This window comes from Triturus cristatus, chromosome 3_1 (genome assembly GCF_964204655.1).
Source record: "Triturus cristatus chromosome 3_1, aTriCri1.1, whole genome shotgun sequence".
Lineage (NCBI taxonomy): Eukaryota > Metazoa > Chordata > Amphibia > Caudata > Salamandridae > Triturus > Triturus cristatus.
Window position 1 is genome coordinate 847,178,877 of NC_140583.1, and position 13,033 is coordinate 847,191,909.

The 13,033-nt window shown below is 45.7% G+C and overlaps 1 protein-coding gene across 2 annotated transcripts in view; it reads left to right on the plus strand.

Moving 5' to 3' along the window:
• Positions 1-13,033, plus strand: part of ATF2 (activating transcription factor 2) — a 443,302-nt gene that overhangs the window by 58,804 nt on the left and 371,465 nt on the right. The gene's annotated exons all lie outside the window — the stretch shown is intronic.

A 13,033-nucleotide genomic window follows, 5' to 3' on the forward strand; every position in this document is an offset into this window, starting at 1 on the left:
GTTGTTCTGGCATTGGACATGAAAGAGTACAACCATCATCAATACTGGAAGAAAGATTTAAAGAGTCACCTTTTTTAGGTTGTGTTTGCATGCTACTTTATCCAACTACAACGTTTCTTTATCTCACAGAATGGCAATACATTTCAAATTAGCCTACACTGATAATATGCACCCTCGCCATTTTCACCATCATCACCACAAACACATTGCAAACTCTTTATCAGCAACGTACAATCCTCTTGCTGCAATCTTGTCCTCTACATTGAGTCAACTTTATATTGAAATTCCCCAGGTATCCTCCTATGTTGAATGTTTCCAGGTAAACAAAGAACATTATTCTTAATCATAATCAGTAAATTGCTATCACAAACAGTCAGTCAGTTGGTATACAGAAGCAACATAAATGCCTGCCTAACAAAAATGAATGTGTCCTAATGTAACACAACTGGTGCTATGTAAAGCGCTCTGATACCCGATTCGGGTCAAGTTCGTGCTATATAAAACTCTATATAAAAATAAATAATGAAACAAGTGACGATGACAATTCAAGTGGAGGCCATGCCATTAGTCATATTGAACTTAATTCAAAGTCATGATCTGCCCCTTGCAGACATTAAATGCGATGAGTGCTAGCTTCTAACAGTCAACAAATCCTAAACCACCCCTCGCCTGAAAAATATATTCAACAATTAAGAGATAAAATAGAAAGGCCAGAAAAATAAGAGAGGCAAGGAAATTTTCTGTGGGAGAGAGCAGACCTGATGGAGAGGGCCAGAGAAGGATGATGTGAAGATATTATCCAAAACACTGTTTACATCTGTTGGGGGTATTATACACCTAGAGGAGGGGTGGGGTCTTTGGGGGGTGAGGCTGGGTGTCCAAGCATCCCAAAGACAATATGAAGTACTACCAAGACCAAGATGGAGTTCCCATTCCTACTATTCCAGGCATCTCAAACTTCAGTCGAAAAGCTGGAGGGCTTTAAATCTGACTGGGGTAAAGCATAGACCTTCCAGCCTTGACATATAGCCAATAATAGGTTGCCACCCAGCTGTGAATTGCTCCATTGCTAATGTGTACCTAAGACGACTAAACGATAATGAAGCAGAAGAGGCCCCCCTCTCTTTCCAAAATGGGGCTATGAGCTGTTTTGCTGTTTAAGTCATATGACACGCCATCCTCCACTCAGAAAGCACCATATCCTCAAGCATGGTTAGACCGAGCCCCCGGAACACTCTGGCTGGTACGGGGATCCTAATGTCCCTTCATAGGGGTCCAGGACATCCTTTCAGAGTCTGGATAGCTACGCAGGACCACCATATGTGCATGAAGTCACCAGATCCCCATGTGCACTATCAGCAGAGTACAGATGCAGAGGGGTAGATTCTGCTTAAGCATATAGGTGTAAAGTACCATTGGTACATTATCTTGTAGACTGGTTCTGTGTTAGAGATGCTTCTATGTATTCTATGAATAGCACACTAGAGTTCCTTCCACTGCTTATGCGGTATTGGCGTGGCCAAACCTGTTTCCCATCGTGATTGGTATGGATTCTCAATGGGCGATGTTGAGGCTTCTATGGTGCAGTAAGTTTGGGATTTAAGGCTTTTTCTGCCTGCAAATGAGAGAATTAGTTTCTCAGATAGTGTGAGGGGGGGTGGTGTCTATAACATTTGCAGAGTGCAGGGCCCAGTGTCTTAACTGGTAGTATTGGAGGCGGGACGTTTCTAAGATTAGGCAATCTTTTTTGCTTTGCTCAGATGATGTGATCTGTTCTGCCTGAAACAAGTCGCCTATTGTTCTACATGCAGTCCCCTCGATCCAACGAAGCATGCGGGGCTGTGGGTGTGTTGGGTAGGGAAAAGTGGCGAGTCACCCTTTTAGTGCCACCTGGTCACAGATCCGCAGCACTCTTAGGCTGGTGACCGTGTGGAAACCTGGTGAAATCCCACAATAGGTGGCATGCCATTGCGTTGTCCATATGGAACCAGTGTTTCTCGATTTCACTGACAACCCACTCCGATAGGTATCACAAGTGTGCTGCCCAGTAATATTTCAGTGGGTTTTGTCAGGCCAATTTGCCTGTATCTTTTGGCAGCATAGAGAGTTTGTTGGAGATCCGGGGTTTCTTACCCTCCCAAATCAACTTGTAGAGTTTGTTCTCTAGAAGGTTAATGTCTTCCATGGTGATAGAAGTGGGAAGGGATTTGAAAAGGGAACAGGATCCTAGGGAGGATGATCATTTTTATTACGTTTATTCTCATTTTCTGGCCAGTTAGCTTTAGTCTAACCTTCAAGTTGTTGAGTGATGCCTAAATATTTAATAGACTGCTGGGCCCGTTGGAACAGAACCAGTACTTGCAGCCTGATGAGATTCTGAGGGAATGGTCAGGTTAAGTGCATGTGATTTTTCTTTGTTAACTTTAAAGACAGATACCCGTTCAAGGGATTCTAATACGTCCGCCACTGCCGTAAGTGAATCTGTAGGGTTAGTTATTGTGAGAAGAAGGTCTTCTGCAAATAGATTGACTTTGTTGGTCCATCCTCCAAAGAGGATCCCTGATATTTTTTGTAATTGTCTAATTTGTATTGCAAATGGCTCAACTACCAGGGCAAACCAGAGAAGGTAGAGGGAGCAGACCTGTCTCGTGCCTCTCGCTAGTGTGTATGGTTTCGTAGATTGTAAAATGATCCTAACTTAATATTTTTTTTTTTAACAACAGATTTTATTGAATTTTCAGCGTACCAGATGGGCGGAGCCCAACAAGAAAAGTACAAAGGAAGTGCATAAAATAATGTCTCTGGGTACAGTGTAAAACCCCTCCCCCTCAATAGTCTGCAGAACATCAGATGGAGAAGAACATGAAACCCCCCCACCCCTCTATTGCGCACCGTACATACTTAAAATCATTGCATGTAGAAGCCAAGGAAATTCCCATCCACGTCTCATTGACATCAATACACTAGACAGGTAAGTTATTCACCACCAATTGTTCAATGGGATCACGAGCGGCGGACTGCGACATTGGAGGCAAATCTATACCTCTGTACGCGGCCCACCGAGACCAAATCTTTCCATGCTTCTGAGGACACCCCCTCGCCTGAAACACCACAATCTCTGCAGACATGCACCTGCCCAGTGCCCTTTTCCAGTTAGTGACGCTGGGTGGGGTCGCGTCCTTCCAGTGCTGCGCTATGTCGCGCTTAGTTAAGGTGAGGCCCAAAAATAAGAGGTGTCTCTTGTACCGGTTCCCCCCAATGTCCTCCGTGCTATGAGCGCCAGTCTGGGGTCCAACGGAATATCCCACGCCAGGACACGACCTAAGCAAGACAACACGCTGGACCAAAATCACTGAATTGCCCCACAACCCCACACCGTATGTAAAAACGACCCCTCGTCCGCACTGCAGCAGAGTCAGATTGGGGACTGAATTGCCCCCATTTTCCAAAGTCTAAGACGAGTGTAATATACCCTGTGGAGGTATTTAAACTGGATTAGTCTATATATGGTAGATATGGCGGCATACCGAGGGCTAGCCAACGCCTCGGCCCAATCGTCATCCTTGAGGGCCAGCAGATCAGCAGCCCACGCCTCCCGGGTTTTGTAGATAGTGGTCTTGAAATGTGTATGTGTATTGAGTGTCTCCCCAAAGATACGGAGAATTTGGAGGACATGGCACCTGAGGCCCACAGGTTTGACATGAAGAACAGGGCATCATCTGTGTAAAGCGCAATTCTGTTGGAATGCTCCTGTGACCTAATTAGGGGGTCTCAGCGCACCCTTGCGACCAGAGGCTCTATCGGCAAGGCGAATAGAAGCGGAGATAAGGGGCACCCCTGGCACATACCCCTACTGATGGTAAAGGGGGCTGAGCAGCATCCGGCCGCACGAACCGAGGCGGTGAGGTCCGTGTATAGCAGCTTTGCATACGCTATGAACCGTGGACCCAGGTTAACGGCCAGCAGGAGTTTAACAAGGAACTTAATAATTTTTGACTTGACAGAAATCGGCCTTCAGAGGAAACTAGTCTTTTTGGACAATTGTAAGAAGAAAAAAACTAACGGTCAATATGGGTAGGAAAATGTTCGGGTTGTCCACACAAGCCATATCTCCCTGGACTCCCCCGGGTGTCTAGTTTTCAGAAATGTGGGGGTTTGGTAGGTTTCCCTAGATGGCCACCGAGCCCGGGGCCACTGCCAGCTCATGCACACCACCAGACAAGTGCCAGGCCACACACACCGCCAGCCAAGTGCCAGTCCACTCACTGCACCAGCCAAGCGCCAGTCCATGCACACTGCAAGCCAAGCATTAGTCCAAGCACACCGCCATCAGATTTGTTTTTAACAAGAAATAAAACAAACCAATTGGAGCTATATACAAAGCTATAACTACAAACACAACAGCAGTAACTAAAGACATCATTCTAATGCCAACCGTGAAACTGAACAACAAATATAAAACCATACAGATGAAGCAGTTCAGTACTAGACTCACGGTTGCTCCCAAAAACTCTTTTGAGTGTGATACAATCTAAAAAAAAATGTGAGCACACACAGCCCAAGATTAGAAGGATAATCAGCACAGTGCATACGATTCTCCCTCCGCATACCTCTTCGCAAACAAACTCTACATCTCTTACAGGGATTGTTGTTTTTGGGCGTGGGTGGAATTAAATCGGGAAAGTGGCGATCTTTCAATCTAGCCACATCCTCCACCACTCCAACTGTAGGAACTCTTGCCTGTTCCACTACAACAAGGCTGCTTATCACAGACTCCTGAAACTGAACAAAAATCGTCTTTGATGCTTGAGAACACTACTTGAACACAACAAAAGCATTACAAGTTGCTAAATTGAAGAGATGGATGACCAACTTCATATACCAAATGTAAGCCTTACGAACAGAAGTGTAAAGATCCAACCTCTGATCTACTGTATCGACACAACCCATATGCTTATTGTAGTCTACAATGCACACAGGTTTACGCACGTCAGTAACCTGACTCCAAACAGTCACAGGTGAAGTACTGTCATCATGGATGGTAGTTAGCATGTACACATCCCTCCTGTCCACAAATGTCACAGCTAGTAGTTCCTCACTACGCGAGGCACTGCACTGTCCCCTCTGAAGCTTTTTGCCAGCAAGCTCTTTTGGGTAGCCTTTATGGTTAGAGCGGATCGTGCCACAAGCAAGAGTGTCCACTTTGAACAATTCCTTAAACAATTGCACAGCAGCGTAGAAGTTATCAAGGTACAAATGGTGACCTTTGTTAAACAGTCTTCTAGCAAGTTCCCACACAATTTTCTCTGAAACTCCAAACAGGACAGACAACCAGGGGGGTCAATAGTGGAATCCCTACCAGTGTACAACCAGAAATTATAGACATATCCTGTCCTACTCTCAGGCAACATATACATCTTAATTCCATAACGTGCTGTCTTGCTAGGAATGTACTGCCTAAAAACCAAACGGCCCTTGAACAGGACCAAAGATTCATCAACAACTATTTCTTTCCGTGGAGTATAGATCTCAGAAAATGATCTACGAAGTGATCAAGAACAGGGGGAATCTTAAAAAGACAGTCACAGTCAGGGTGATCTTATGGCAACACCAAAGCATTATTAACAAAATGCAACATCCGAAACGAGTAAATACCGATTACGACTCTTAATTGCAGGAAATATGGCAGTTGCCATCAATGGACTGGTAGACCAATATGAAGCCAGAGACGTCTTCCTTATCAAGCCCATCAAAAAAGTAAAACCCAAAAACTTAATCTCATCCAGATTTGTGGGAGTCCGCCGGGTAGCTCTAGAGCTGGGCCTAAGTCTGGCACTGTTGTCCCTCAAATATTGTTCAGCATACAAATTAGTCTGCTAAACAATCTCAGCCAAAAATACATCATCCATAAGCAACTGAAAAAACTGTATAGGCAAAAATAATTCACAATCCACTCTACACCCTGCATCACCACTAAAGGCAGGCAACACTGGCTGCACCATGTTTGGATCAACCCAGAGTCCAGCACTTCCAGTAGGAAGCCTTGCAGCCCCAGGCTGCAATCCAGATTCCTCTTGCTGCACCATCGACACATCAGTGTCCTCCTCTAAAACAGGCACTTCATCCGCACTGAGCATAGCTTCATCTGCACTAAGAGTAGCTTCATAATCAGATGATTCCTCGTGGACAGAAAACTCGTTGCCAGATCCTTGCACTCCCTCCTCTCCCTCAGACGCACTGTCATTCTCATAATCATGGTCAGTTGAAGATTCAAACAGCATACCAACCACGTGCTGAGCATTAATTCTGCGGCTAGCTATAATCCTTACTAATTAAGGTAACTTGTCAAACAAGTCAACAACAACAACCACTTTGTAAAATAAGTAATAAACAAAATGTGGGTTTATCACAAAGACCTATATAATCCAAAATGATACCACTCACCAGCCAGAAACAGCTAGACTCACCACCACCTACACTGCACAGACACACGAAGGACCAACAATATCCCACTAAAAAGGAAAATAAAATGACACATAAGACAACACAAAACCCATCGCAAAGAATTTCATGCTAAAAAACACTAACTAAATATGCTGCTATTAAGACACCACTTAACAAAAATTCATACATATATGACAATAATACTCATTTGGAGTAAACGCAACAAAAATGTTTTTCTCACCAAATAAATGCAACAATGCAAAACGGCAGATCAACCACTGCTGAAACCGCAACCAAGAATCGAAAGCTTTGTACTAGAATAAAAAGGAGAAATAAAACATTACAATCACATATGTAAATAATGCACTAGTCCATTCACAATCAACCAGCCAAGAAGTGGGGTAGGTGGGCCTAAAAGCATAAGGCCTATCTGCCCCCTATGGGGGTAGAAACAGCCAAAATATTCACCTCCATAAAAGGGGAGCGACCCTTGCCCCAGGCGCCACTCCCCAACACCAACATTTAAAAAACCCTGGTGTCTTGTGGCTTCTGCCCCCCTTGGGGACAGATGGGCCTGAAAACATATGGTCGATTTGCTGCCAAAGGGTGCAGAAATGGCCACAATAATCACCCCATAAAGGGGAGCGACCCTTGCCCAAGAGGCTGCTCCCCAACAATACAAAAACAATCCCTGGTGTCTAATGGGTTCTACCCCCAAATCATAAGGCCGATCTGCCCCCAAGGAGGGCAGAAACGGTGAAAACATTCCCCCCGATAAAGTGGAGTGAACCCCTTGGGGCAGATGGGCCTAAAATCATAAGTAAATGAGCAACCCTTGCCTAAGGGGCCGCTCCCCACAAACATATTTAAAAAAAAATCCCTGGTGGCCTATGGGGTACACAATAAAATTATTTAGTTATTTGGGCCCATCTGCCCCCACAGGGGGGCAGAAACAGCCAAAATAAATGCTCCCAAAAGGGGAGTGACCCGTGCCCAAAGGACCACTCCCCGACACAAAGGGCATTCAAAAACAAAAACTCCTTGGGGTCTAGTGGGCATTCCAGCTGCACGATTGTGCCCCATGCGAGATCGTGCAGCAGGAATCCTAAAAAGAGACATCAGAGGAAAGGAAAACCCTTTAATTTCCACCGATGACTCTTTTTAAATCCCCCCACACTCCACATGGAGAAACTTACCTTCTCCTCCTTGGACGTGCTGGAAGCAAATGGCTTCCAGCGCGTCCAGTTTACCTAATGATGTCAGCGCGCACCAGGGAGGGCGGGGGCAGCATGAAAGGCACTCCACGGGGGGAGTGCCAGCGCTTCCCCGTGGTTGGGTGCTAATACGGCTGGCAGCTGTCCAACGCACACGCCCACCGTGATGTTAGACGGCTCCTGGCCGTCCAACGCATGGAAAGGGTTAATAATGTATTCATTGGGGAGTGATCTTTTATTGTCTGTGCATTTAGGATAGATCCATTTATGATAGGATGAATTATGGTTTTAATCATGTTTTATTGTGGGCTTCGCCTGATTTAAATCACTGATCATATGTTATATATGTGTTTAATTGTGTGTTGTTTAAAAAACCATTGGTCTAAATAAACATATATTTGATTGACTGACAATGCTCCTGCAATTGACAATGTTTGCCAATGGGGATTACAGCTTCTGCACAAATTAAGTTTAACATGTGAACAGTTCTTGGTAGTTCTTATTGGCACCAGGCAGTTTTGACTTTCCAAATTAGTGACTGAAGGGAAATTAGCTCTCTTCACCTCACCAACATAAACTTGAGAAAAATAACCTTGTTCTCCCTCATTCTAAGGGAGAACTTTCTGTTGGGCATTTCCCGGAGAACATTCTCCCTGATAACACCTTACCAAACATCTGAAAAACAGTCTATCAGATACAATTTCAAGTAGTTGCCCAGAGGTAATTATTCACTACGCCACCTGAACCAGAAAGCCTGAGAGCTTGACACCAGATGAGAACAAACGGAAGTTGTGCAGATGAGAGTGCCAGAGATCTCAGTCCCTGCAAGATGATGGAGCGGACAAGCTTTCCTAAGATAAAAAACAAAAGCTGGTCTCCCTGCGTGGCCCGACACACACACATACACACACACTAAAGCGGACAGTGAGTAATGTTATGGTATGCTATTGATTTTGTAAAGTGCATGGCTGCCCCAGCAAAGGGGCATCCCAGCGCTGATTTCAAACAAACAGAAGAGCAAAGGGTAGATGAGAGGGAAGCAGATTACTTGGGGAAGAGATATGTTTTAATCGCCTTTCGGAATGACACGTGATTTTTGATACTTCTGATGCTCACAGGGAGGGAATTCCAAAGTTTAGGGGCAAGAAGGCAGAAAGAGCGCACTTCTGCCCTTGCTCTCTTTACCCGTTGACCAGCCACCAGGTGCTGACTAGTAGAGCGCAGCTGGCGGGTGGGTGCCCACGGCCTGAGTAGACCGGCTAAAATATCAGGGGATTGGGCGTCCAAAGTTCTATGGGAGGTACAAAGGGCTTTGAAGTTGATACGCTTCTCCACCGGAAGCCAGTGTAGTCTGCTGAGGAAGTTAGAAATAGAGCAGGTTCTCGGCAGGCAGAGAAGCATCCAGACAGCAGCATTTTGTGCCCTTTATAGGCGATGTATCTCTGCTCTGTTGGCCCCTAGGTACAAAGAGCTTGCATAGTTTAGCCTGGATAGTACAGTGGCCTGGAAAATAACCTAGTTTGAGCCTGGAAGGTCAATGCAGAGTTGACACATACACCCAGATTTTTAACCATCTGTTTGGGGCAAGTGGGAGGCCTAGGGTGGGCGTACACCAGTGCTCGCTTCACAGATTAAATTTTTTTCCAACCAGCAGGATCTCAGTTTTGCTGGCATTCAATTGAAGACAGTTAGATGGAGTTGCACGTCCTTGATTTTTTTTTGTTTGAATTTTTTTAGTGAATTTTAACACTTTAGGTACAGTGAATCATGGAAAATGGTTCCGATCTCAAGGTACATGCATAGGCAGTCAGAGATATTTTTTGGCATTCAGGTGTACATATGTAAATGTTTTCTCTCATAATATATCCATACAATCCCAGCATTATACATAGGCTGAAGTTATCAGTTTGAGACTTATGGGTCCTGGGATATGGTTGCTAATCAAAATCTTGGTGACAGAGCTACGTCTACCCATGGTTCTCATGGGAGCTTTGAGCCTGCTGCTCTAGTGGGTGGGTAACGATCCGGTGTTATCTGAGCAGCTGGTTTGTATCCTAAACTAAAAACCTGGGTGCTGAACTTGGGTACTGATGCGGGATCAGCGGGGAAAAGGGGTGTGTGTGCAGACAGGAAGGGGTTCAGTAGGTCCTCTGTGCCGGTGTGTGGGGCTGATCTGGCGGCTGGCGGTTATCGATGTGGGGGGGGGGGGGGTTCGGCTAATCTCTTTGTCAGGTTCTTGAGCTGTGCTCTACGGTGTACGTGAGGAAGTATCAGCAACAGGCGGGCGCTCTAGCTCGATACGTCTGCCAGCTGGTGTGGCTGGCGTGGCAGAAGTTGGTTGGGTATGGGGGGGCCTCACCTGGTTCTTCTTGCATGGTTTGCTGGCTGAACTGGAACAGGATTTGCGCCCATTCCATGGATATGTGGTGTTTGTGCGTTCCCTTCGCATCCTCCTCTCGGATCACATCTTCTTCCGCAGTGCACCACTTTTTGACGGCTCACACCCAAGCCTCCACCGGGGGCCCTCCCCGAGTCCTCCAGTGCATAGCTATGGTTCTCTTTGCCAGAAGTAATAGAAGGGATGCAAAGCGCAGCTGTACTTTATCAGTTTTTCATTCGCGAAACACCCCTAGCGCACATGCCTCCCATGTATCGATCCCGGGGATATTGGCGGTTGCTCTGAGTGTGTCATGGATGTAATGCAAGTATTGCTGCAATGTAAGGCATCTCCAGAACATGTGTTGGAAGTCCGCTGCATTGGTTTGGCATCTGAGGCATAGAAAATGCGTGTCTGGGTAATAACGTGGTAAGTGCTTTGGTGTTAAGTATGCCTTATGTAGGATGTTGAATTGTATGTTCTTGAATCGCGTGTTTGTGGAGACTTTTTGGGGTATTCTAGAGCCTGCGCCCACTCCTTGTCATGTAGTGGTCGGTTGAGGTCTTCCTCCCATGTATGCCGCAGTGAGGTCAGTGGCTTAAATAACAATTCTCGTGTAGCTTTATACAGCCTTGTGACGAGATGTCTGCCCGTCCCCATATATAGTATGGTGTGTATTACTGGGTGCGTAAGTGGTTCTCCTACGAGCGGGTCCCAGAATAGGCGGTTACTAGCTAAAAGTCGTCGGTGAAGTAGGAATTGCCCGGTAGGGAGATTGTATTCTTCTACTAACTGTTCGTAGTGTTGCACGTCCTTGATGTGTGAAATATTACCTGGAGACTACCCCTTGCTTTCTGAAGGAGACCGGGGACCCTGGGGCGCATCTGCACTAACCCATACCACTTTCCACAAGCATAGGTCCAGGTGGGAGACCAAGTGAACAGAGATGTCGGATCCCTGTGGGGAACAGGCAGAGAGGGCTGCCTTACAGCACAAATGAGGTGGGCCGATTGAGTACATACCTGCACCCCAATTCCACCATGACCGGCCAGACGATCACAGTAGTGTGCAGCGTTTAGATATGAGCAGAGTGATGCCAACTGTTTAAGAGAACTTATATCAAGTGGGTCTTCAAATGTATCTTCCTCCCGGAGTCCAGTCAGCATAAAGAACTGAGAGCACGGCGGCCTGGTGACTACGGTGCTCCGCAGAGTAATTTTCCCAAAAATACAGCAGTGATTTCCTTCTGAGTTTTGGATTAAAATTATCAGATGAGAGAAACCATAAGTTGTACAGATGAGAGTAGCAGAGGTTCCAGTCCCTGTAAGACAATCGGGCGTGCAAGCTTTCCTTAGATTAAAAACAAAAGCTGGTCTCCCTGCGTGGCCCTACACACACACACACTAAAGTGGACAGTGAGTTATAATTGGTGTTGCGCGTCACTAAGAGTGAACTATCACCTGGAGGAAAATACCCCTTGCTTTCCGCAGGAGACTAGGGACCCAGGGGCATATCTGCACTATCCCATATCACATCCTACAAGCAGAGGCCCAGGTGGGAGACCAAGTGAGCAGAGATACCGGATCCCTGTGGGGGGAACACAGAGCAGGTTGCCTTAGAGCACAAATGAGGTGGCTCGATTGAGTACATAACTGCACCCCGATTCCACCATGATGGAAGCAAGCAGGGCAATGCCCACTGTTTAGGAGAACTTCTATCAAGTGGATCTTCAAATGTATCTTTCTCCCGGAGTCCAGTCAGCATAAAGAACTGAGAGCACTGCAGTCCAGTGACCACGGTGCCCTTCAGAGCAATTGTCTCAAAAATATAGCACTGATTTCCTTCTGAGCTTTGTATTAAGATTATCCCGGCACAAATGATTATTTTAGGACATCATTAGGCCCAGAGGTACTGAAATGGGTCCTCAAAACTCTATAGATACATGGGTGATGTAGAGGGTCCCCTCAGTAGTGACAACTACAGGTTGATTCCCAAAAACACGGAAGGAAATAATACAATCCAGAAGCTACCACATAAAAACTCAGCAGGGGAGGAGATGTGGACAAGAGAGCTGTGATAAGTTGTAATTGTAAATGTATTTATATAGCCTTACCACCCCTGACGAGACATTGAAGCGCTTTTTTTGCGAGTAGTATGCTACTCTGGAACCAAAGATTGGTAGTTAGTAGGTTAGTACAATTTTGTTTCTTCTTTTTCATGTGCATCAGTTTTGTTAGGTTTGTGCTTGTGATTTGATTTGTATTTAGTAGAGTTTGGGGTAGGGACCGAATGATAGAAAAGGATTTGAAAAGGAGAGTTTAGGGGGGAGAGAGAATAATAGGAATGGATTTAAAAGGGGGAGTAGTACGTTTTTTTGTAAGTAGTGGTAATTTGTGCTTGTTAGTTGGGTGGCACGGCTAAAAAGGAGGGGTGAAAGTTTGAGATGGGTGATTGCGAGTTCACAGTTGGAAAGGTTTGAGAGGAGCGAGAGGAAGGAGGGATGAGAAGGATAGAGAGGTTTTTTTTTAATAGCAAAATTTAATCATTTATACATCCAGATAAGGGTCACAGATTTGTCCTCTATCAATGTAGGTAAGTGGTCCACCACCCTGCACACTGAGATCACTTTTTTATTTCCAGTTTGTTAGACCTGACATCTTTGGCATAGTTTCCCCAACTTTTGCCTTCCATCCCCCTGTTTTTGCTTACTTCGTATTTGCTGGCCCTAGGACTCTGCACACTTTACCACTGCTAATCAGTGCTAAAGTGCTTGTGCTCCCTCCCTAAAACAAAGTAACATTGGCTTACACCCAACTGGCAAATCTAACCTACCTGCAGGTCCCTAGTAAAGTGGTACTGTCCGTACACAGGGCCTTCAAATCAAAAGCCACCAGTGGGCCTGCATCACGTATTGTGCCACCCTGCTAAGTAGCTCTCCACGCCACTGCAACCTGTGTGCGCGTTTTTTTTAAACTGCCCTTTTGACCTGGCAAAATAA